The sequence below is a fragment of the Vicugna pacos genome, chromosome 13, assembly GCF_048564905.1.
Source record: "Vicugna pacos chromosome 13, VicPac4, whole genome shotgun sequence".
NCBI lineage: Eukaryota > Metazoa > Chordata > Mammalia > Artiodactyla > Camelidae > Vicugna > Vicugna pacos.
In genome coordinates, this window is record NC_132999.1 from 51,518,638 (window position 1) to 51,544,584 (window position 25,947).

Here is a 25,947-nt window from a genome sequence, read left to right on the forward strand (position 1 = left end):
CACGAGTTCTTTCATTTGATCCTCACAGCCACTCTATGAGATAGGTACTATTATTATTCCCATTCTTCAGGTGAGAAACTGAGGTGCAGAGACTTGAAAGTCCAAGGTGACAGAACTGGTAAGTGGCAGAGCTGAGATTTGAATCCTGATTGGTCCTGTGCCAAAGTTTTTGCCTTGAATGAATGAATAAGTGCTTGATGGTGTCATGGATCCCAGAGAGAAAATTCTGTCTTCAGAACTTCCCCTGTTATGTCCTGAGTTCTCTGCAGTGCTTGGAATCAGCATCAGCATATAGGAGGGACTGAGTAAAATCCCTTTCTTTGCCTGTAGCAATCCTGTGGCTATGCCTTCCTTTCATGCGAAGTGGCATTTTTGAGTCTCTTATTCTAAAAATAAGCCACAATTCGTTAGGGGCCCTTGAGTACCAGCCCGGGTATTTTAGAACAGCCATTTGCCTATCTGCCTTACAGGAAATTAATCAGAATCCCAAAGTCCTTTCCCTCTTCGTATAGGCTAGCACTCTGGAAATATCCTGTGTCTTGCTGCAGCTCTGCTAGAAGAGTGTGGAGGTGCAAAGGACAGTTTAACACAGACCCATCTCTCTGTAAGGGAAAGGAGAGGAGAGAGGCATGAGGGAGAACTGGGTCAGGTCTGCTGCAAAGAATGAGAACTTGAAGATGTCCCTAACCTGGAGGAGTGCTGAGTGATAGAGGCATTCTGGGGTGTCAGATGCGACTCTGTAGAATCTACCTGGGGTCTAGAGACTGGAGTTTCTGTTCCAATGGCAGTGCTCTGCAGGGCCACTTTCAGTGAGCCTCTTCCTCTCTCAGGACCTCAAAGTCTTGCATTATGAAATGATTGGGTAGATTATCACTGGGGGTGCTATGTGGTGTTAGGAGGTAGAAATAATATTGATGATGATAATAATAATGAAAATAAGAATGACAGCTACATCATTTGTGGGACACTGTGCCTAGTGCTTTCTACATAGTGTCTTATGTAATTTTAAAACAAACGCTACAAGGACTATCTTAATCTCCTCATTTTACAGATGAGGAGACTGAGGCTCAAAAAGAGCCAGAAATATGGGTATATAATCCCAGGGTTTTCTGGCATCAGAACCTGAGCTCCACAAACATGTGTGGGTTCTGACCTCAAGGGAGTGAGGAAGTGCTAAGAAACAAAGGCGAGGACAGTTTGACACAAGTTAAAAATGTGTTCATGCCCACATGAGAGTTAACACAATGCTATGGGTGTTCAGAGGAGAGAGAGAGTCGGCTTCTGGCTGGGGGAAACTAGGAGGAGTTGTAAACTGAGATGAGACAGCAACGGAAGAGCATGAGCAACAGGGCAGATGTGGGAAAGCAGTGGGTGTCCTAGGGGAAGTTTGGATAAAGTGTGTGTGTGTGTGTGTGTGTGTGTGTGTGTGTAAAGGTAGGAAGAAATCAGGCCAGGCCAGGCCTTTGGCCTGTATTCCATAGGCAATAAGAAGCTTTCACAAGAGATGTCTCAAGAGACCAACTATGCTGCTACAGTTGGAGATGAAGCAGCCCTCAGCGCATCTGTGTTCCGGCCTGTGAATGCAGCTCTGTGCCAGTACGTGGGAGGGCATCTGCCAGGAGATCGTCTCTAGCTGTGTCCTGTACCATGCTGGGTGTGGGTCTTGGGTTTCCTTCAAAGGTCCCACTCCCCACTTCTCTGGGCCCTAGTTACCCTGCACATAGTAGGTCAACAGGAAATATGCCATAAAATTATTGGAGAAGGTGAAAGTGAGGAACATACATGGCAAAGGACTTGTCTAAGTTCACACGAGGAATTAATAGCATAGCCAGGGACTGGAACCCTTGCCTCCTGAGATCAAGCTGAATTCCTTTCCCACATTTGCTGAGTAATAGAAGTAGTATTTGTTGAGAGATTACTCCATACCAGGCCTTGGGCTAAATACCTTTACAGGGATTATCTCATTTAATCCCACAATCCCCTGAGTGCCCCTCTTGAAAGCAGGACATCTTGTCTTCCATTTCGATTTTCCACCGCGCCTAGCACAGGCCCTGGGCATCTAGCTAGGCAGGCAATAAAAAACTTGGAAAAGTCCAAGTCCGGGGAAGGGGTTGAGAAAGACGAAAGGGGCGGGACCGTTAATAAGCACCGCCCCTCGAGGAGATCCCGCCTTCCAGGACGCTGACGTCACCCACTGGCCCCGCCCCTCATTGTCAGTCCAGGGGAGACGGAGGAGGCGCCGGCCACCGGGATCCGAGCGCCGCAGCCTTTGGCGGGCGGGAGCGCGGGCCGGAGCCGCTGGGGTGAGGAGTCCGCGGGGAGGCGGCGGGAGCGCGGCGCGGGAGGCCGGGCAGAGAGGAGGGCGTCCCTAGGGGGCCACTTGCCCTGCCGAGGGGTCAGGGCACCCAGGGGTGACCGGGCAGAGCCGGCGGGCGCACCCCGGGGAGGGCTGGGGAGGTGTGGAGTTGAGGTGTGGGGAGAGTTTGAGAGGAATTTCGGAGAAGAGCTGGGGAGGGGAGATCTTTGGGCGAGACCTTGAGAATTCTTTGGGAGTTGGAGGTTTTTCCTTTGGAGGGGGAGGGAAGGTTCTGAGAGACTTCTTGGTAGGAGCGACAATCTGAGGAGAAATGTTCGGGGCAGAGAGCTGAGGGGACTTCTTCGTGGGGGCAGAGGAGAGTTTTAGGTCGAATTTGGGAGTCGGGTGGGGGAGGCGCGCGGGGCCCGGTGGGGGCAGGGAGCGGCGCGGCCGGGCGGGGGGCCGGGACCGCCGGGGAGGGGGCTGCGCGGGGCCCGCGGGCACCCGGGGAGGAAGGAAGTGATCTTACAGGAAGAGCCCGGGAGCTCCCGAGGAGGAGGAGGAGGAGAAGGAGGGAGATTTGGGAGCGCTCGGGCCGGCGTGCGGGCCGGGCTGCGGGGCCCGGCGGCGGGGGCGCGAGCGGGGTGGGGAGGGGTCCCGCCACTGCCGCCGCCGCAGCTGTCCGCCCGCAGCGCCGACCCGCGTCCCGGTCGATGCTGGTCTCGCAGCCAGACCGCTGGCCCGGGAAGGAATTCGAGGCATTCGCTTTGTTTAAGTTGCCAGTAGACAGTCCTTAGGACTAATTAATGGTGGAATCTGCAGGGGGACGCGGGCGAGCCGGGCCGGGGCCGCCCCCCGCCCGCCGCCGCGGTGAACTTTCCGCAGCGCGCGCGGCCCGCCTCCCCGCGCACCCCAACCCCTGCCCGTGTGGTGAAGGAGCCATGGCTTCCCGAAACGCAGGAATGAAGTGCGGTTTCTGGGGCCGGTGGCCTCGGGCTGCGGAGGCTGCCTGCAGGGAACCCGGCTTCCCGGGGCGGCTGGGTTGGAGGTTCGGGGCCGGGTAGCGCTCCCTGGGGTGCCTGCGGTTTCTGTTAATAACCTTGGAGGAGGCTCTGCGAGCCGAGAAAGACCATCTTGCTTTGGAGCATCTGTTTCTTCATCGCGTCAGCCCCTTTCCTAACACTGCAGAGCTTGTTGTGGCTTGTTTCGGAAATGCCGAGACCAGTGCTCACACTTGAGGGTGGGAGAGGGGAAAAGAATAGGCACCCCCCCCTCCCCAAATCCCTGCAATGTGATCTCCGAAAAGAGACTGCTTGCAGATTCTCCGTCGTACCTTCGTTGACTTGAATGACCTTGGGAGAAGAATTATGCTTCTGAGCACCCGGCGCTTTATCTGACGGTTAAGGAGAGAATACTCTTCTGGTCCTCCGAGCCTTTTGGGGATATTTTGAGAGGTGGGGTTTGTTCAGGGCATTTTACAAACTGCTGCAGTTCTGGCCTAAGGAGTTGGATTGATGTCAGAGCCCGGGGAATTCAGATCACCTATTAAGATTTTACTACCTCAGATTAGGGAGGGGATGGGTTTGGATTTTAGGGGGATGTTTCTCTTCAGAGACTCTGTACAGTATGTTCCAGGTGGCTTTCTTTTACTTTGCGTGCAGCTTTGGTGGCATTCATGTGGTTAAATTGAGTAAGACCCGTAGAAAAAAATTCTTCTCTTAGAAATAATTATTTTGCTCAGAATTCCCCTTGGGGCAGATGAAGGTTTTGCTCAATTTACTCAGAAGAATTTTCCAGGTTTCTAAAATTAAATTACTTCTAAACATAGTAACTGAAGTTTGAAAAACTGGAAATGGTGGGATGGGAAGAGAGTAGATTAGCTATGAACAAGGCAGCAAATACAGTTTCATTGTTGTCCTGTTACTATCAGGGATTGTGAGTTAGCCCTAATTACTGATATTTTCTTACTCTTAAATAATTTAAGACCAAGAAAGGAACCTAATATTGTTGAGCTGCCTACTTTGTGCCCAGTAATTGTGCTAGGTGGTATAGATCTCATAATCCTCACAACAATGTTGTGAGGTAGTAGTTGTCATCCCTGTTTCACAGATGAGCAGACTGAGGGTGACTTTCCTAAGTTTATGCATACAACTAGTAAGAAGTGGCTGGAATTCAAACCCAAGGCACTATCTAAGGTCTGTGGTTATCTCCACTGTGCATACTGCGTTGGGAACCAGGAAGCCTGATTTCCAGATCTTTGACTCAGCCACTGGGTCAATGTGGATCCTAGAATGAGTCAATTAAGTCTGTTCCCCAGTGATACTGCCTTTTCTTCCAACAATGTTGTCAGTAAGCTTTTGATATTTTCTAGTTTTTTTTTTTCGGTAGAAAGACAAATATAAAAGGCTGTGGTAGTGGTATGTCCTATATGCAGTAGGTACTTAATTTTTTTCTTATGATGGAAGCATTTGTATTAAAATATAGAGCATAGATTTCATTTATGTGGTGGAAGCTCGTGGATAACTAATGGTACTTCTGTAGAGGCCATCAGTAAGGTGTCATTCATGATCAGAAATGGAACCATTTTTCATGTAACATGGCTTTTTGGCATAAGCAGTGTTAGCTTATGAATAGAGCACATTACTTAGCTTAGGGATAGAGCACGTCACATATAGGTAGGGTCCAGAGAGTCAAGCTGAAAGATTTGGTATAAACTTTGGTGCACGTAATAGATGCTTAGTAAATATTTGCTGGATGAATGCATGCATGCATTTAAAAAAATCAGCTTTATTGAGGTATAATTTACATACAGTAAGATTCACCAGTTTGAAGTGTACAGTTTGTTGAGCTTTGACAAATGTACAAAGTTGTGTAATCCCACGACCGCCTTCATTTGTTTAGCTGTGTGTTATCTCTTAGGCATTAGTTAGCACAGTGATCCCTGGGAATGTTGTGAAGTTTCTGTCTTCAGAATCAATACTGGTGAGATCAGAGGGAATACCAGAGAGTCAGTGTGCCAACTTTGTAGGAAACAGGGAAACCTTAGGTATTTGATGGTGAGGTGCATGAGAAGAGTAAGAGAGGGACACTTGTCAGATCAGTGGCAAGATAAAGCTTGTGAGGAACCAGGTTTTCATTACTTTTAGGACAGGGATTACACTGTGGGGAAAAAAATTACCTGAAGATTTATTAACAAGTTGAACTTTTTATTTTTGTTTCTCTTTTGAAATGGTACTCTTGAAGTATAAAACTTTAACATCTTTGGCTGTATTTAAGAAGTGTTTTACATATTATGGTTGTTCGAATAATTCTTAAGGGTGGGGATGCTATAAAATGATTAAAGGCCTTGCCCTTCCACCTATGAGAGAATATCCTTAGTGTTAATCTCTAACTTGTTTTAGCTAATATTCCACAAAGGGAATACATTAGATAGAAATTGTGTCTTGTTGGGAAAACATAGGCTATTTTTTCCTTCTTATAACTTCTCAAGTCACTGAACCTGTCCCAGTCTGCTTTAGCTCAAGTCTCTGGCTTAGAAAATGCTTGAAGCCTCTGAGTTGTTAGAAGCAGCCTCATTTTTATCTTACTCCTCCTTTTTCTTTTCACATTTTTTTATTGATTCATAATCATTTTACAGTGTTGTGTCAAATTCCAGTGTTCAGCACAATTTTTCAGTCATTCATGGACATATACACACTCATTGTCACATTTCTTTCTCTGTGATTTATCATAACATTTTGTGTATATTTCCCTGTGCTATACAGTGTAATCTTGTTTATCTATTCTACAATTTTGAAATCCCAGTCTATCCCTTCCCACCCTCTACCCCCCCCCCCCCCGGTAACCACAAGTCTGTATTCTCTGTCCATGAGTCTATTTCTGTCCTGTATTTATGCTTTGTTTTTGTTTGTTTGTTTGTTTTTGTTTTTTAGATTCCACATATGAGCGATCTCATATGGTATTTTTCTTTCTCTTTCTGGCTTACTTCACTTAGAATGACATTCTCTAGGAGCATCCATGTTGCTGCAAATGGCATTATGTTGTCGGTTTTTATGGCTGAGTAGTATTCCATTGTATAAATATACCACATCTTCTTTATCCAGTCACCTGTTGATGGACATTTAGGTTGTTTCCATGTTTTGGCTATTGTAAATAGTGCTGCTATGAACATTGGGGTGCAGGTGTCATCCTGAAGTAGATTTCCTTCTGGGTACAAGCCCAGGAGTGGGATTCCTGGGTCATATGGTAAGTCTATTCCTAGTCTTTTGAGGAATCTCCACACTGTTTTCCATAGTGGCTGCACCAAACTGCATTCCCACCAGCAGTGTAGGAGGGTTCCCCTTTCTCCACAGTCTCTCCAGCATTTGTCATTTGTGGATTTTTGAATGACGGCCATTCTGACTGGTGTGAGGTGATACCTCATTGTAGTTTTGATTTGCAGCTCCTCCTTTTTCTTTATCTGTTCTGTTTCTGTATGTTGACTCTTTTATGATCCTCTTCTCTCACCTGTGAATTTTGAGAATGGAAACCCATCAACCATCAGCCCTCCATATACCATTAGGAAATAATAATTAAATTAAAACACCAGTCTACCAGCTCAACATTTTGGGTGGTGATAGAAAGAAAATAATAACTATGAGGTAGTCATTATCCTCTTTATACATGAGGGAGCTAAGCTCAGAGCGGTTGTTGCCAGCGCTAGTGGCGGGCAGACGAGCTCAGATATGATTGGTGCTCAAGTTGAGGATCTTTGTATTTCATTACACTCTCTGTTGTATTGGGGTTGGGGTGGCAAGGGAAGAGCTATGAAAACACCATATTAAAATGTAAGCTAAAGGATAACAAGCATTGCTAACCTTTTTAGGCATTACTTTTTTCATCTATTCCTTTCTTAATTTCTAGAGATACCTCCTTACATTCTAAGGAATTTATAGGTCATCTTTTATTGTATAACGCCTTTTCCAGACCCAGCATTTGTTCTTTATAAACATGGTATTTTGTATTCACTGGCTGTTTTTACTTACCCTTCCTCCTATTTTATATGTATCTGAAATCTTCCATCGGGTTAGTCTGTCAATCAAGACCTTCCATATTTGCATGAGCTCCTCTGTTCCCATTTTATCTGGACAGAGTAATAATTTTTAACATGTTATTAAAAACTTGCAAAAAATTAGAAAAAGTATTAAACTTCTAATTGAAGTATATAATTTTTATATGTAGGAAAGTACACGTAAGAGTACAGTTTGTTGTTTTTTTTTTTTCACAAACTGAATATACGCATGTAGCCAGTACCCAGATCAAGAAACAGCATTACTAGGACCTAGAAGCCCCCATTGAGTTCCCTTCTAGTTCCTGCTGCCCTTTCATCCACCCAGGGTAATCACCATCCTGACTTTTAACAGCGATAGACTTGGTTTTGTACTTCTGTGAAAATGGAATCATTTAGCATATACTCTTTTGGGTCTGGCTCCTTTTATTCAACAGTATGTGAGTATGCAGAAACTTTTAATGGTTTTCATTGGGGCTTGGAATAAAATCCACATTCAAACTGTCTTGGCCTTTAATGCCTTGTGTAACCTGGCACTTGCCTACCAACTTCATCTTATGTCAGTTTTGTGGTCCACTGTGCTTCAGTCACACTAGCTGCTTTATTTTGAAATGCAACAAATTCGTTCCTACCTCAGGGCCTTTGTATATATGTCTCTCTCTTGAACACTGTCTCCCCTGTTCTTTGTCTGGGTGCCTCCTTCAAGTTTCAGCACATGATTCAGAGATACTTTCCCTCATCATCTTACCTTGCTGTCCTTTCCCGTTATTCTGTATTACTGTCTGTTGCCTTTCTTTACAGCACCTGTTACAATTTATAATGATACATCTGCTTGTGTAATTAATATGTCTTCCCCACTAGACATCACAGGAGCAGGGAACTCATCTGTTTTGTTCACCAGTGTATACCTAGTACCTAACACAGTAACTGACATATAGTAAGTATTTAATAAATATTTAATGACCACATTCCCAATTCATCACCTTTGTTTCCATTATAATTTGTCCTTTTCTCTTATGCTGTTAAATTATTTCATTCTTTCCACCCTTCAAGGCTCAGCTCAATTCCCCCTCTTTGAAGTCTGTCCTGACTTTGCAATAGTAAATCTCTCTTCTCTAAAATTTTGTGACATTTATTGCTGATAACACCTGTTCTTGGTTAAGTCACTCTAGCATGTATCTTATCTACCAAGTTGGATCAAAAGCTTCTTTCTCAAAAATCTTGTGGCTTGTAATGCCAACAACACTCCTTTGTGTTCTTGGTTAATTTGATTAGCTTAATTACCTAATTTGATGAGAAGCTAACTTTGTCTTAGCAGGTACTCCCCTCAGTTCCTTTCACTGAGCGTTGTACATAGTAGGCCCTCTTATGAGTCTGGAAAAGGAGTTATACAATAAAGGATGACCTATAAATTCCTTAGAATATAAGGACATATCTCGAGAAATTACAAAAGAAATAGATGAAAACAGCAATGCCTGAAAAGGTTAGCAATCCTTGTTATGCTTATGTATAGGTAACAATTTTAATTTCTCAGGCTTATTAACATTTTAATTAGAATTCTGCTTAGTGTTTTCTGTAATCCAAAGGCCAAGAGTGCCCCCAACTGCTTCAGGTGCTTAGGATGTGAAAGTACAGGCATCCAGTCCTGGTGTGGACATTTCTTTGGAACCTGTCACTGGCAAAGAACTAACTATGCACAGTTCCTTCTTGGAATGACGCTTAATCAAGTGCATGCCTAATGCTCTCAGATTGGAGTTATTAACTGAAATGAGATACTAGGTAATACTCATTTGAATTGCTCTGTTGAATAACATTTTATTTTGATGTCGACAATGAAAAATTTAAGCCAATTAAGTCAGTTTAAAGCCACCTTCCCTGACTCACCAGTAAGTTATTTTTCCTCTTTTATTACAGGTAGAAGGATACATGTACTAATTTTGTGTGTGCTTACGTTAAGCCAATTTAAATGCAAATTTGAATTAGTAACTGATACGGTTTATCTTAATACACATGTAACACAATTGAGTGATAAATGTAAATCTGTTTTTTAAGAGGTGCCTACTATGTATTTCAAAGCAGTCATCATTTTGACTTTTCTGATGGAACTAGATCAGAAGATTATAGGGTAGCTTAATAACTGTTTTTATGGAAACATTGGAGCAGAGGTTTTCAGGAAGTTTCTGAGAGACATTGGAGTCATTTTTTTAACTTTAATAATCTCACTGTTATCTCATTCTTTAACCACTTAGAAATAATTTATGAAATCAGCCTATTTGCTTTTTAACTTTTATTCCACCTAGATCAAAATAAAAAGTACAGGTAGAACACATTTACATTTATCCATACTTCAAACCACTAATAAGCTTCAGTAACCAGAAATTTTCTTTTGAAATGTGAGAAGACAAATGATAAACTATGTGAGGAATTCATTACAAAAAGAAATTTTCAGAATAGATTACAAAGTTAGTACATGTTCAGCCCAGTCTCCTACACTTTATACATTCAGGGTAGAATTGTTCCTAAGGTTGGCTTCTCGGCATCATGAGATTGTGAAGAACATTTCTGAATCATTAGATTTTATTCAAGTAGAGCCTTATTAATGTGGCTTATTATATTCTGATTTTTTGACAGTTGATTACTCATTTGTGTCTTATTTTTGTTCTTTGACTATTTTGGTTAAGTAGCACCTTACCTTGTAAGGTTAGTTCTCCAATTCCAGTCCTGTAGCCTTAGAAAACCTCAGTTTCCTCATCTTTAAAATGGTGAGAGTGGTTGTGAGGATTAAATAATTTAACATAGAAAAGTACTTTTAGGGCGGAGGGTGGGAAGGGATAGACTGGGATTTCAAAATTGTAGAATAGATAGACGAGATTATACTGTATAGCACAGGGAAATATACACAAAATCTTATGGTGGCTCACAGAGAAAGAAATGTGACAATGAATGTGTATATGTTCATGTATGACTGAAAAATTGTGCTGAACACTGGAATTTGACACAACATTGTAAAATGATTATAAATCAATAAAAAATGTTATTAAAGAAAGAAAAGTGCTTTTATCATAATGGTACATAAACTGTTAGTCATTATCTTGGTTTTATCATTGCATTTTTGTTTGTCCAAGGAATAGAAGAAAAATTCCCTCTTTTTATTATTTAATAATTAATATCCTTTAGTCTAAAAGTCAGGTAATATTCTTTATGTACTGGCAAACTAGAAGAAACACAAGAGTTTTTAAAAGTCGAATTTTAACTTTATTAATTTCTGATGAAGCTAAGCAGCTTTCTCAGTGACTAGTTTGATTTCCTTTATGTTCCTACTAAATAAATGTATATTTAAGAGGCTCATCCTTAGCCCAGACGTTGATTATATGATTTTAATTGGTACGAGGGAGAGAGAATTTCTGGATATTCTAGCTAGCTCTTCATCACTGAAAGAGAAAAACTGCAACTGAAAATTGGGGCTATTGGTAACATATGAGAATATTTAAACCATAGCTTTTTTTTTTTTTTTTTTTTTGCAGCAAGAGATAATTAGGTTTATTTATTTATTTGGTTTTTTCAGTGTAGGTATTGGAGATTGAACACATGACCTCGTGCATGCTAAGCATGTGTTCTACCACTTGAGCTATACCCTATCCCCTAAACCATAGTAATTTTTGAAAAGTATTTATAAACATTGTCTGGTTATAGAGTTTTGGGATAGTGATATTAATATTGTTAGCTATTTATTTTTGCTTATTCCAGGTATAGATCTTAAGTCATTATTATAACACTAGTTATAGTAGCTATTTGTGAGGTATTATCCTAAACATTTTATATGCATTAATTCATTTAATCATTCATTCAGCAAATATTTATTGAGTACCTACCATGGGTTTAATTCTTACCACACACATGGAGTATGTATATTGTTTATTACTTTAGCCCCATTTCACAGATGAGGAAACTGGGGCACAGAGAAGCTATGTGTCTTGTCCAGTGTCACAAAGCTGTTGAGGGTCAGATTTAGAATTTTTTTTTAGAATTCTTGTTGCTGAAATCTTGGCATGAATTACTTCTATCACAGATTTTTATCTTTAGTAGGGGAACAGTAATCAAATTTTGAAGTCTCTGATAAATAAGTTATAGTCAAGGTAATAAGAGCAAGATGTGTTAGGCTAGGTAAACTAAGCTGGGATAATTTCTTCTCTTACCCCAAATCCATCTCTTAAAAAAAATAGTTACAACAAAAAATAACTTTGAAGTTATTTCTTTTGGAGAATTCCAATTTACCCAAGTAGGTGTGATCCAAATGTAAATTTTCAAGAGAAGTGGATATTAATAACCTTATTAAACACTGTTCCTTCAGAGGCATTCTGGGAGCAAATGTTATGGCAGCATGATAGTTTAATTGTTCAATTTAACAATTTTAATCATTAGCCACAGTATCATGTTGCTGCTTTTACATAGATCCGGTATGCTCTTTGATTCCCATTTTTATTACTGCGTAGTTTTACAGTTATCTCTGAGGGTTATCTGTAAAGTAATATGACTGCTTTTTAAAAACAAGTATAAGAAGTTTCCAAAATGAGAAGTACTTACATATTTATTTTAATGAGATTTCCAAACTGAAATATTTGGTATACTTCTTTTGAACTTGTCTGTAGATTGTATTGCATGTTCTTAATCCTGGTAGAAGTCTTCATTTGTGAGGAGTTATATTTAATTTAGAGATAAGTCTGGTGAATGAAGTGAGTAATCAACATTGTTTTTGGTCATAAATGAGATGCAGTTCTAAAAAGTGGAGACTAGGATTTTTTTGCGTGTGAGGATTGTCTTTGAGAATCTTACAAATAGAGTTTCAAAAGAGTTTTGAGCCTTGGTGGCATCGTTGCAGGAGTCTTGCTTCCCAAAACGACGAATAACTGCACTCATTTTGAACCTCTATGGATAAAATAACTACTTGAATATAACTTGTTTAACTTGTATACTATGAATTGAAATTCTAATGAATGCATTATCTTATATTAATACTAATATGGTCTGATTTATGGCCTTTTAAAAATTAGTCCTTTAAAAAAGAGGGAAAAGGAACATTTTTAGTTTGCTGAGAGGCAGATCTGTATGGGAACAGATTTGAACTTAATTATAATTAAAAAGTGAAAGATATTTTCCTGACCTGCTTACCAAGGCATTATTTGTGTAGGCTTTCTACAGAGGCTGAAGAGTTCGGATAGAAAAATGGTGTCATCCAACTTGGTCTGACAGCATTTCCTGCTTCTAAACGTAGTCTCTGGTTTTATCCACTTTCAAGTTAACTGGAAAGTTAAATACTGAACAAGATATTAGAATTCAGTTTTTTTCTCTTTAAACCCTGGAACAGCTCTATCACAAATGTACTGACTTCCTAATTACCTGGGATAATTTATCTGGTTTAGGACCACCTTAGTTAATTATATCTAATATCAGTGAATAAGCAGCTCATTTAAGTCTTATACTTGAATTTTTTTCTAAGGATTCTTTCTCACTGAGGACTAATAATAGTAAAACCTAACATTCATTGACTGTGTGCCAGCCACTGTACTTAAGTGCTTTTTGTCTTTATTTAATCTCCCTCTTAGCAACCCTTTGGGGTAGATACTGTTAATTATCCCCATTTAATAGATAAAAAGTCCTTGAGATATGAGATCAGTTTGCCCAAAGTCAACACAACTGCTGAAAGCCACGCTAGGATCTGACTCCAGGCTTGCTCTTAAACGTTACGTTGCTCAAGCCAGAACGCAAGATGATTTTATGAACTGTGTGTATTTAAAAAAGATCATTATTCCCTAAGTAAACGAGGTCAACATTGGCTTATATTCCTTAGGATAGGAAGAATACCATTTTTAGGTCTTGATAAACTTAAAGATATAGTAAATGTCTTAAATGGATGTCTGTTACAGAATATACAGAAGCTGGTTGAACATAGAGGATAATTACAAATGTAGTTAGGCTGTTTGTGTAACAAAGTAATGGTCCCTGGTGGGTTTGTATTAGAATACCAGTTTTTATGCTTTTTTCCACAGCTCTACTGGAGTGTAATATGAGATATTCTTAATATAATTTGATAAAATTATATACTTTCCAACATATTCTACAATTTTTTTGGTAGGAACTTGAGGACTGATGATTATGTTATGCTATTAAGACTAGATTCCAAGGCAATTTGAAAGAGACTATGAGGATCTTAAAGTATTATGATGGAAAAAGAGAGGGGTGGGTGGTGAGGCAGTTCATGGAGCAGGGAGAAATAATAAGGTAACTGAGGGATAACATTCCAGATCATAAAGGGAGGCAAGAGGAGTGGGATTTGAGCAGAAATATTGGGAGGTAGGTGGTTGTTAATTAAATAGGTACGATCCAGAAAGGTGCAGAGAATTTTAGGGACGAGGAATGGAGAGGAGATAAAGAACACTGGCCTTTGTTTCATACTTGGTTAGTTTCACATCAAATTTAAAAGCCAAGAATTTTGTTTAGTCTGCTCAGTTTACAGTACTTGATTTATATTTAACCCAGGCCTAATTAATGTGGTGAAAACAAAAAGACAAAAGAAGTGCAATATTATAGCCCTTGTTCTTAAAGAATTAAAAATTCTTATTGGGAGGGGACAGTACCTAGTTTGTGAAACAGTTCCATTAACAGCCTTGGACCATATATAAATGCCAAAATGGACGATGTAGACTTGTGGTTTCAGAGCTTGGGTTTCATAAAACCAGTCATATTTCAAAAGAGGTTTTTGTTTTCCAAGTAAGGACATGAAAATGAAAAACCATCTTCTCATCTAATACCACCATTTTGTAAAAGATGGAACATTTAAAAACTGAAATGAAAGCGCATCATCTCAGATGAAGCGAGTTTTTTTATATTGAATAATTTAGCCTTATGAAAAGTTTACTTTGGTATTTTTTGGTGAAAATGACATTGAATCTATGAGACAATGGTGACTGCTCTAGGAGGTCTGTTATACTCCTAACTTACGTCAGAATGACAGGTAATAGTTTACTGAGATTAGTCTGGGCTGAAGTGGTCTGTGAGGGCTTCTTGGAGGCAGTTAACTAAAGTTTTACAGTGTTGGATGAATAGGATTTGAATAGGTAGAAAGGATGGGGATGGTTTTTGAGGCCAGGGCAAAGCAAGAGCATAGATACTGAGATTGGAACAAACTTGTATTATTGATTGGAACTGAGAGTACTTATCTAATCCTATAATTGAGTTTAGGTTATGGACTAGGAGGAGATAATGTTAGGAAATGATCAATCAGATTATGAACAGTCTTGAAAGTTAAAATGAGGAATTAGGACTTGATCTTGTCAACATTTGGGAATCATTGAAAACTTATTAAGTAGGGCCATGACTTCATAAACTTGGAGTTACAGACTGATTAATCAGGAGGTATTATGTAGATATTAGAAAGGAGGCCAGTTAAGAATATTTATAGAAATTCAGGTGTGAACACTATTGAGACCTGAATTTACGGAGTTAAAAAAAAAAAAGATGTATTGGAGAGACGTTTTGAACAAGAGATAGAACTTGATGATGCAGAGAAAGTAATGATAACTCAAAGATTATAGGATCAGAAGAACTGAGGAGTGTTTGTGATCTAGTTAATTGAAGTTGGGAATGGGGTCAAGACATAGACTTTGCCTCAGATTCTCTGCTAACTACTTTACATTCATGTGTTTTTACAACTCCATTTATTTGAGATATGTTGAGAGTCTCTGCTGTTGCCCTGGGATTGAATTGGAAGTTAAAAGATTTCCTTTGTTTCGGAAGTAGTACTTACTTGGGGAAAAACAAAACCAAACAAAAAATAATGTTTGAAACCACTAAACATTGTATAAATTCTTAGTTATGGAATTTGTATACCAGCAAATAACATCATCATTAGTTAGATTATCAAGTGCAACGGAATTTTGGTGATACATTTGTTACTTTAGGAATTTTTTAAACAGAATTTGTCCTATGTATATTAACAGTAGGGTAGCAATAAACTGGTTTACCTTGGATGGCTTAATTTATAATGATGTTAGTTTAACATAGTCTTCCAATTTCTGTCATTGCAGCATGTTTTAGTAGAATACATTTTCTGCCATTTATTTAGCATCTACTGTGTAGCAGATACCTGATGTCTGTTGACTAATCTTTACAATGACCTCATGAAATAGGTACTATTATTCCTACTTTATGCATAATGAAACTGAAGCTCATGGGGGTTTAAAAATACCTCTGAGGGACTGGTAGAGTTAGGACTCTAGATCACCATGACACAAATCCTGTGTTCTTTCCACTGCTCTATTTTTGGATTAGACCTCATAAGAATAGGAATGAAGTGTGGGTCAGTTGAGATAATTGATTAGGCAGTAATTCAGATCAGTGAAGTGGTACCAAAATGTTAACTCGTGTTATCTATCCTTTTCTATCCTGTGTGGGTCGGGGTGGGGTGGGGTGAGGTCTTCTTAAAAGACCAAATATGGTCTGTAGCCTTGATTCTAGTCAATTACATTCACTTATCTTTTGGATAATGTCCTTCATATCCTTTTGTATGAGGAACAAATCCTTATTAAAAACAAATGTTTGATTCAGAAAACAAGAAACCCCCAAATTTTTGACACAGTTCAGCAGATTGCTAATCTTGGCAAATGAAATGAAAGGAAGTTTCAGGGTTCAGCTTCTGGGAAAGTGGAACTGAGGATCATTCTACTCGAAAATGTAGTTAGTCCTGGAGACTCACTGTCAGTGATATTTAGCACTTTTTTGGTGTCTGTTCCTCTCTCTTCATTCCTCCATCGTCTGCAGCCATACACAGTTCTTTACCTTACTATTCCTATGTTTGCTGTTGATAATTACTTCAAAGTTCTATTTTTACTATCTCCTCAACATTGTAAATCTAAGCCCCATCTCTTTCCACCTCATTCCGGATGTTCCTTTTCCAGCTGCTTCTACTGGGTCTGGTAGAACCAGTGCACAAACTGTGAGTCAGGTCCTAGGTTCTTAATCTTTTCTCCCAATATTCCCCCATCTCTTAACCCATTACTGAAAACAACTTTTTTTTTCTTCTAATGAATACTATTATTCCTGTTAAATACTCTGTGTCTCCTTGGAGAGTGGGGCTTAATCAGTATACATATTTCTGGTTCTTCACTGTCGATTCCAGACTGTTGTTTTTGTGTGGCTTCTGATTTTTCAAAGATCCTACCATCTGCTGTCTCCATTTTCATTGTGTTTGGTAACTTTTTAGGACCCACATGGATCGCTTTCCCACTCCATCCCATTCCCTAGTACCCACTTCGTCTAGTACCTCACTTTTCTTATCAATTATTCTCTTTCTTGCATCTATAGCTTCACTCTTTATTGAGTCTTTCCTTTCAGATTATAAATACACTAAGTTCTTTTCTATCCTAAAACAACTAAATAAAATCCTTCTGCCTTTCTGTCACTTACAGTTATTGCTGATTTTTTCTTTCACTTGGAAACATCTTTTAAAAAAGGCAGTATTCTATATACAGCTTTTCTTTCTTTCTTTTTATTTTATTTTTTTGGAGGGGAGATAATTAGATTTACTTATTTATTTTATTTTTAGAGGATGTACTGGGGATTGAACCCAGGACCTTGTGTATGCTAAGCATGCTCTCTACCACTTGAGCTGTACCCTCCTCCCACCCCCACCCCCCCCTTTTTTAAAATGGAGGTACTGGGAATTGAATGAAAATTGAACCCAGGGCCTCCTGAATGCTAAGCATGCACTCTACCACTGAGCTACATCCACTCCCCTGCAGCTTTTTCTTTTACATTCACTTGCTCATTCTTTAATACCTTTCCTGTCTTGTTTCTGTCCTTAACATTTGGCTGTGAAGGCTTTTTCAGAAGATTCAGTTTCCAATTCAAGGATTTTCATAGCCTTAATCTCTTAATCCTTAATCTCTTTCTAATTAAACTATTGATCATCTTCCCCCTTGAATCTCTGGTTTTTGATTAGGAGTTAAAAATGTGTGTTTGGCCCCATCTAGCCTGGTAGGGCCATTTTGTCTGGAAGTTGGCTGGCTACTGGACTCTGGTGTTCATCGTGTGGCCTGTACTGACGAGCAGAGAAGGGGTGGAGCACATTGGCGCTCTGTACCCTGTGGACTTTTAAGTAAATAATTGATTTGACTTGCCAGTCTTTCTTTGCTCTCTCTTCCTTTCTCCCTGATCCTGCTGTGTCTTGTGTGTAGAATGGATTCTGGTCTTGCCTCTGGTTAAATACTAAAAACAGACATGTCTTTTTTAGAGAAGACTTTTGGAAAGAGTGATATGAATTGAGTTCTTTGGTAAACCATGTGAGATTTGAAGTGCTCCAAAAAATTTGGGAAAGTATAACGAATATCAGTTAGTGGCCTTAATGGGAAAAGTTTTATGTCTTCTCTCTTATTTTAGTATGATTTGCGTGGGAAGTTATTTCTGCAAAAACAGATCCGATTCTATCACAGCAAAAAAAAACTACACTGAGAATTTCAGTGTAATAGAATTTCCAAGCCTCATTTATTTTCAGGAGTATTTGCTATAGTAACACTGTACTGTGACAGTCCCCTGGAGATCATTAAGATTTTGACCTGAGTTTGCCAAGGCAGTTTCAGAAAGTTGCAGAGATAGCCAGGAACGAGCATCATGAGCAAATGTGGGTTAACCTGGTAGAGATGTCACAGGGCTAATTTTTGAGATGACATGGTTTTCTGAGAAGGAAGCAGTACTGAGTAATGCCACTTTTTTTGTTGTTGTTTTGTTTTGCTATGTTAGATGAACGTTGAAGCCTTGCGTCCTAAATTTTTTTCATCCTTAGAGATTTGAGTCATTCTCTGTCCTCTGATATTTATCACCTGCCCTGACAGGAGATGGAATTATTCAGCCCAGGAAAGATGATAAGGAGCTTTGGACTGGGTTTGGAGGTCTTTGTGATTATCTAGCTATATAAACTTAAGAAAGTCACCTTATTGTTGGGGCTTCAGATTTCTCAAATGAGAAGTTGGAGTAAATAATTTCTAAGAAGATACTGTCATTTTGATCTGAGGGATTTTGCAGTATGTCACCTGACATGTAAGAAACAGAGTGTGGCTCGTATTCTTTGTGGTCGACATTGTCTCTGTTTTACACGGGAGGCCCCTGAGGCACAGTTAGGTAACTTGTCTGTACTGCAGTTAAAAGTGACACACTGTAACTCCAGAGCCTCTGTTCTGCATGAATGTATCTATTACATGCTAATCTCAGAATGGGTACAGATGATAGTGTGTGGTGGTGGGAACAAAGTAGAATTTAAATATCTGTTGAATGTTTGACTAGGTTATCGTGTTGCTTCCTTAAGCCACATGCTGTAATATTCTAACATAATTTTCATTGTGCATTACATTAGTTTAGAAATATACACTCACAACTATTGACAGATGTGGCCTGTGTTTGACTTTCAGCTCTACCATATATACTTGTGTAAACTTGGAAAAGTATTCTACCTCTTTGTGCCTCAGTTTACTTATCTGAAAAATGGAGTTAATTGTATCTGCCTGATAGCCTTGTTATGAGAAATAAAGGAGTTTATGTAAAGGGCTTAGGATGACATGAAATAGACATACGGCAGATTTTCACTATTATTATTAGATTATGCTTTTAACTTTTCCAAGTACTTTAAATACCATTTATTTCAAATAACATTCCTATGAGAGAGGTAAGTTCTGGAGTCTAGCATATTTAGTCCCATTTTACAGATGAGAAATCAATGAAGAAACTTGTGTAAGGATACCAACAAAATTAAATGGAATAAAACTTAAAAGATCATTTAATATGAAAGAGAAAAAAAAAGATTTGGGATGAGTGTCATAATAGTCACCTCTTTTATGTAAGTAGGACATACCTGAGGTATTTGGAATGAGAAGGAGAATCGTTCCAAGCTACTCGTCTCTTCTGGTCCTTGATGCTCTTCCTGCTGTTAGAAGGGAGATGGGGAGGATGTTGCTGTGTCATTCCTGTGTCCTAGTGTAGCCATCTAGCAAGATGAGAAACAACATTTGAAGGGTATCAGATTCACTGGGAACTGAGAAAACAGCTTACCTTTTCTATGTGGGAAAACAAAGTAAAATGAGTGGGAGATGTGAGCTACCAGTATTGCTGTCATGTGAGTTGCTTCATGAATTTAACTCTTGAGATGCTTCAGCTGAATCCCACTCTGTCCTGTGTTAGTTTACTGCAGCTGTTGAGATGCATTTTTGGGATAAAACTGCTTCTAGGTAGGGGTGTGTGTGTGTGTGTGTGTGTGTATGTATGTGTGTGTATGTATGTGTGTGTGTGTGTGTGTGTTGCCTTGTGCAGTGTGTTAGTGCTCAGCTGTCAGCACCTGACTTTGCTGCAGTATGTACTGCATGATCTCTGCATTGCTATAACCAGATCTTAGTCTGACTTGCCCTTTCCATCTCTTTGATGAAAAGATTTCTTTGCATCTCTCCCTCAGGAGTCTGCTCTAGTCAGCTGGAGCATTGGAGGCTCTTCCCTACTCCTTGGAAAAACCTGAGAACAGTTTTTGAGGAGTCACCTTGTGTTGGGGTTTCTCTTGGCTAGGATTTCTGTAATACATGGAAATGATGCCTTCAGCAAATGTATGTTATGTCTGTTCACGTAAGAGACTACTACTACTAGTCACTGGAAATGCAGAGAATAAACACTGAAGCCTAAGGAATGGGACTGAATAATGGTTAAGGATAGATGAAGCAATATGTCTAGTGGAAGAAAGCTTTAAGATCAGGCAGACCTGGATTTAATTCCCAGTTCTGCCTTTTATTATCAGTGTGACCCCCGGGCAAATTGCTTAAACTCCCTGAATCTCAGTTTTCTCATCTACAAGATAGAAATACATTATAATAATACCTGGTTCTTAGGGTTGTTTTAAGGATTAATTGAGAGAATGAATTTATGACATCAAACAATGCATCGGTATAGTACTGTGAGCTGTTTCTAACCTTTCTGATGTTGAATTCCTCATTAAAATTGATACTAGTTCTTAGCTCAGGTTTGTGGTAAAGATTAAATGAGGAAAGCAAGCAAGCAAGCTAGCCAGCCTGGCACATAGACTTCACATGTGTGAAAAACAGCTGAAGCAACCGAAATACTACAGGCAGTATTTCTTTGGAAGAAGCAAGTTAAGATGCTACCCAGGTCATACCAGCACCAGCACCTGGTGAGTGCTGCTTCAGCAGACTGGGTTACTCTTACTGTGCTGAGCTAAATATGTGTGTTTCTAATTGTATTCTGCCCAGGATTCATTGTTTCCTCAAGTTTATCTCAAAGTCCAGTCCCTTCTTTTTTATAATACATAAGCATATTTTACTCAGTTGCAAAGATCAGCTTAAATTTTACCATGAAGCTCTCTTAGAAGTCCAATGCGCTATCCATTGTGTGATGGAGGCACTTCATGAAGCTCTCTTAGATTACTCCAGGGAAATGATTTGTCCCACTTCTAAGTGCCATTAGGACACTTAGCATGGTCTGATATATATAGCATTTTTTGCTCCCATTATCTGCTTGGAGAGAACTTCTTTTCATTCTTTGAAATCTAGTTTAGACATCTTTTCTTCTATGAAACCTTTCCTGACTCTTTTGGTACTTTGTACATCTTTTGTTGTTGGATGTATCTCATTGGGTTATACTTATTTACTTACCTTTGTGTACTTACAGTTGACTGTGAATGTCATAAGAACAGAGTATTTATCACTGAATTCTTACTTTATAGCACATGACTTAATACATACTGAATTGAGACTGAGGCATTAACCATGTTTTGGTATTTTTCTTTTTTCAACCTGAGAGGTCATGAGTGGGAAGTTCACTTTGGTGTCTTTGTGTGTTTTAAAACAAAACAAAAATGTACATTGAAATAATTCACATACCATAAAATTCACCATTTTAAGATGTACAATTCATTTAAAAAAAACTGTATTTACAGGTTTGTGCAATCATTCAATAATTTCAGAATATTTTTCATCACCCCAAAAAGAAACCCCATGCCCATTAGTATTCACTATCCATTTTCCCCTAACTCCAGTCTCTGGCAACCATAATCTGCTTTATGTCTCTATGGATTTACCTATTCTGGACACTTCATATAAATAGAATCATACACTATGTAGACTTTTGTGTCTGGCTTCTTTCACTTACCACACTGTTTTCAAGGTTCATCTGCATTATGGCATGTATCAGGACTTCATTCATTTTTAGGGCTGAATAATATCCCATTGTATGACTATACCACATTTTGTTTATCTGTTCATCAGTTGGTAGACGTTTGAATTGTTTTAACTTTGGCTATTATGAATGAAGATTTCTGTACAAGTTTTTGTATGGACATAAGTTCATTTCTCTTCAGTATATACCTAGAGTAAGATTGCTGGGTCATATGGTAACTATGCTTAACTTTTGGTGGAACTACCAGACTTTTTTCATAGCATCTGTACCATTTTGCACTCCTACCAGCAACATACAAGGGATCCAACTTCTCCACATTCTCACAGACTTGTTATTGTCCTTTTTGAATATAGCTATACTAGTGGGTGTGGAGTTGGACTCTCATTGTGGTTTTGATTTGCATTTCCCTAATGACTAATGATGCTGGAGCATCTTTTCATGTGCTTATTGGCCCTTTGTTTAATGCCTATACAGATCCTTTGCCCATTTTTTAATTTGTTGACTTTTTATTTCTGAGTTATATGAGTTTTCTGTATATTTTGGATACTAGTCTCTTACCAGATCTATGATTTGCAAATATTCTCTGTGAGTTTTTGGATCGCTTTGCCTAGAATTTGTTGCCCACCTCATACATATATATGATTTGGTAGAACTAGAGGTCCTGAAAGAGCATATGTTGATTGAAGTGATTGCGTAGGACTGAAGTTACGCAGTTCTGGAAGCCTTGGGTTACAAGCTAGGTAGTGAGCATTTGACAGGAACCTGGGGAAGTTTGGGTTTTAGTCTTAGCATTGCCACACCCAGATACTATGACCTTGGGCTATCATGTAATTTTTAGGGGTCTCAGTTTTCTCATCTGTGAAGTGATTTGGACTGGATAATCTTTAAGATTCACCACTAAAGTTGTTTGAGTTGATACAGTCCTTGGGAGCACATGCATTACAAATCAAATTATACTCCATCTCATTTGTTATTAAAAAGATCTACATTTTTTTTTACTCCCTTCCCCCATGTTTTGTGTTTTTGAGGTCATATTTTACATCTTCATCCCTTCACTGTTTATTGTGGCTATAGTTGCTTTCTGCCAGTTTCTGATGAGAATTGCTCTGCCTGTAGATACATTTTTGATGTTTTCATGGTGGGGAGGTGAGCCCCATGTCCTCTTGCTCCACCATGTTGATCTCCCTCCATCTTATTTGTTTACATGGAACAACTGCATGCTGTTAACTTTGCTGGACAACTTTTTTTTCTCTTCAATCAAGGCCCCTCTCTTTCTTTAAAACTAGTCATAATTAATTCTGACTACTTCTAGTCATATAAATAAACATGGGTTTTGTTAAAGAATTTACAGTTTAAAAAAAGACCTCCAAAGATCTTTTAATCTAGAGTTCTCTATTACAGATGTATTAGAGGTACAAAAAAATTGATAACATTGATTTAGCATCCCACTTGCTGAGTATTTACTATGATCCTGGCTCAGGTTGTATAACTAGTTAGTGGCAGAATTGAGATGAGAACTGAGGTGTCTGGGACTCGGTTCACTGCTATTTTCAGGATACTACTTTGCCATGAATTATTAGATTAAAATCTTTTTATGATGTATCAGGAATTTGCTTGTGTTTCAACTAAGGGCTACAATAATTTGCCTCCGAATTCTGATTCCTAATTAGTTTGTAGCATCAAGTATAACTGACATGTTTGTTACATATTTTAGGTGTAAATTGAACATAGTTTTAATTTTTAATCATCTTTCCTTCCTTCAAGGCCCTATTTTCAGCCTTAGAAAGTTATATATCGCTCTGAGATCTTGAAGTGACTGCCTGTACGTACTATAACAATTCCAGTCCAGCACCCCTGGTTACACTTGTCTCAGTCCATGTTCTCTCTGGTTACTTTGACTCCTGATGAAAATGATTTATACTGGCACTGTGCCTTTTCCTAACGACCTGTTCATATTAATATGATTTTTCCAAATCTTTGATGAAATATGAAATTACATTGGAATCAAAAGTACAACTGTCTTGAATCTCTCAAAAGTCTCCCCCACCTCACCCCCCAGTAAGTGGATATGACTGTGCCATTACTGTTGATGGTAAGTTTGATCACTTCATTGTAAAGGTACCTGCTCCCTTTGTAAGTAATCCATGGGGTGACTTTGAGACAATGTCCATGTCTTATTCTCCTGCCAAATGGTTTTCGCATCCATCGATGATCATTGCCTGAATAGTTATTACACTTTTGGTTGTGATTATATTTGTTAATGTCTGCTTAAGTATCAACAGCAGTAAAAACCAAATTGTATTTTAAAAATATTAATGAGCTTAAAAAAGCCCTATTCATATATATTGTCACTGTGATTCTCTGGTTTAGTTTCTCATCATAGATTGTCTTTGGAAGAGTGAGGGTGGGAGATTCGGTCTGCATGTCTAGAAGCAGGATTCCAAAATATGGCGTCTTCCTCTTCTGAGCCCAAGGCTGCCTCAGAAGGGACCTGGCCTAATATGGACCAGAAGTTGTCTTTGCCTTGGGTGGCTTGCTTTTCTTGTTTCTTACCTCTTCTGTTGATATTTCTTGTGTTTTAGTGGTTCAGTTTGTGGATCTTACAGTACTCTCTGGACCAATTTTTGTCTAATTATGTGTTAAAGCTTGTATTGAAAACCAACCAGTAGTTAAAGGTTAGAGAAATGCACATATTCATCTTTTAAGAGAAACATTTCCCCGCACCACCTTCTTATGAAAAATTCAAACTTACAGAAAAGCCAACACAGTAGTCTAAATACTCATACCTTTCACCTGGATTCAATAATTGTTAACTATTTGCCTTATTATACTTAAGTGGCTATAAATCTGTATGTATAATCCATTTTTCTTAATTACTCGATAACCTGCAAATGTGTAACCCCCTAGAATGAGGACACTGTAGTACATAACGACTGTACCATTATTACACCTAAAAAATTATGTTTCTAATAATAATAAATAATATTAGTCCAAATTCAGATGTCTTCAGATTTCTTTTTTCTTTGATATACTCTTTATTTATGTATTTTTCTGAATTGAATTACTTTTAAAAATGTTTTTTTCTTTGTATACATATATTTTTATTGAAGTGTAGTCAGTTTACAATACAATGTTGTGTCAATTTCTGGTATACAGCCTAATGCTTCAGTCAGACATGAATACACATGTATTTGTTTTCATATTCTTTTTTACCATAAGTTACTAACTATAAGATATTGAATATAGTTCCCTGTGCTATACAGTGGAGACTTGTGGTTTATCTCCAGATTTCTGAAGAATGTCTTACAGTTTTTTAAATTGAAGTATAGTTGATTTATAATATTGTGCTAATTTCAGATGATTCAGTATTTTTGCAGATTATACTCTATTATAGGTTATTACAAATAATGGGTATAATTTCCCACCTATACAGTATATCCTTGTTGTTTATCTATTTTATATACAGTAGTTGGTATCTGTTAATCCCTTATCCCTAATTTGTCCCTCCCTCCTCTCTCCCCTTTGGTAACCACAAGTTTGTTTTCTATATCTGTGACTCTGTTTCTGTTTTGTATGTACATTCATTTGTATTATTTTTTAGATTCCACGTGTAAGTTATACCTTTTATAATATTTGACTTTCTCTGATTTATTTCAATAAGTATAATATTCTCTAGGTCCATCCATATTACTGCAAATGGCAGTTTTCCATTCTTTTTTATGGCTGAGTAATATTCTACTTACATACCACATCTTATTGTTCTAATCATCTGTTAGTGGGCACTTGGGTTGCTCCCATATCTTGGCTATTGTAAATAATGCTACTGTGAACATTTGGGTGCATGTGTCTTTTTGAATTAGTGTTTTTGTTTTTTTCCAGACATATACCCAGGAGTGGAATTGCGGATCATATGGTAGTTATGCTTTTAGGTTTCAAAGGAACCTCCATACTGTTTTCCTTAGTGGTTGCACCAATTTACATTCCCATCAACAGTATACACAGGATCCCCTTTTCTCCAGATCCTCTCCAACATAAATTGTTCGAGAGATATTCTATTGAAGAACAATAATACATGAGAGGTTGGCATATAATTGAATAGTATGTGGTCTCTGACTAAAAAATAACTACAGTTGGCCATTTGTATCTGTGGATTCGACCAACCACAGATGGAATATATTTGGAGAAAAAATTTTCCAGAAAGTTCCATAAAAGCAAAACTTGAATTTGCTAAGCATGAGGCAACTATCTACGTAGTACTTACATTGTATTTATATAGCAATTACTGTATTAGGGGTTGTAAGTAACATATATGGAAGGATGTGCATAGGTTATATGCAAATACTATGCCCATTTATATAAGAGAGTTGAGCATTGGCAGATTTTG

The 25,947-nt window shown here is 38.6% G+C and overlaps 1 protein-coding gene across 1 annotated transcript in view; it reads left to right on the top strand.

Moving 5' to 3' along the window:
* The first annotated feature begins 2,203 nt into the window (after positions 1-2,203).
* The window catches only part of LUZP1 (leucine zipper protein 1), a 69,438-nt gene continuing 45,694 nt past the window's right edge, over positions 2,204-25,947 (top strand). Inside the window, exon 1 of the mRNA XM_072975146.1 lies at positions 2,204-2,303. The gene's annotated coding sequence lies outside the window, so the exon portion shown is untranslated. The remainder of the gene's footprint in view (positions 2,304-25,947) is intronic.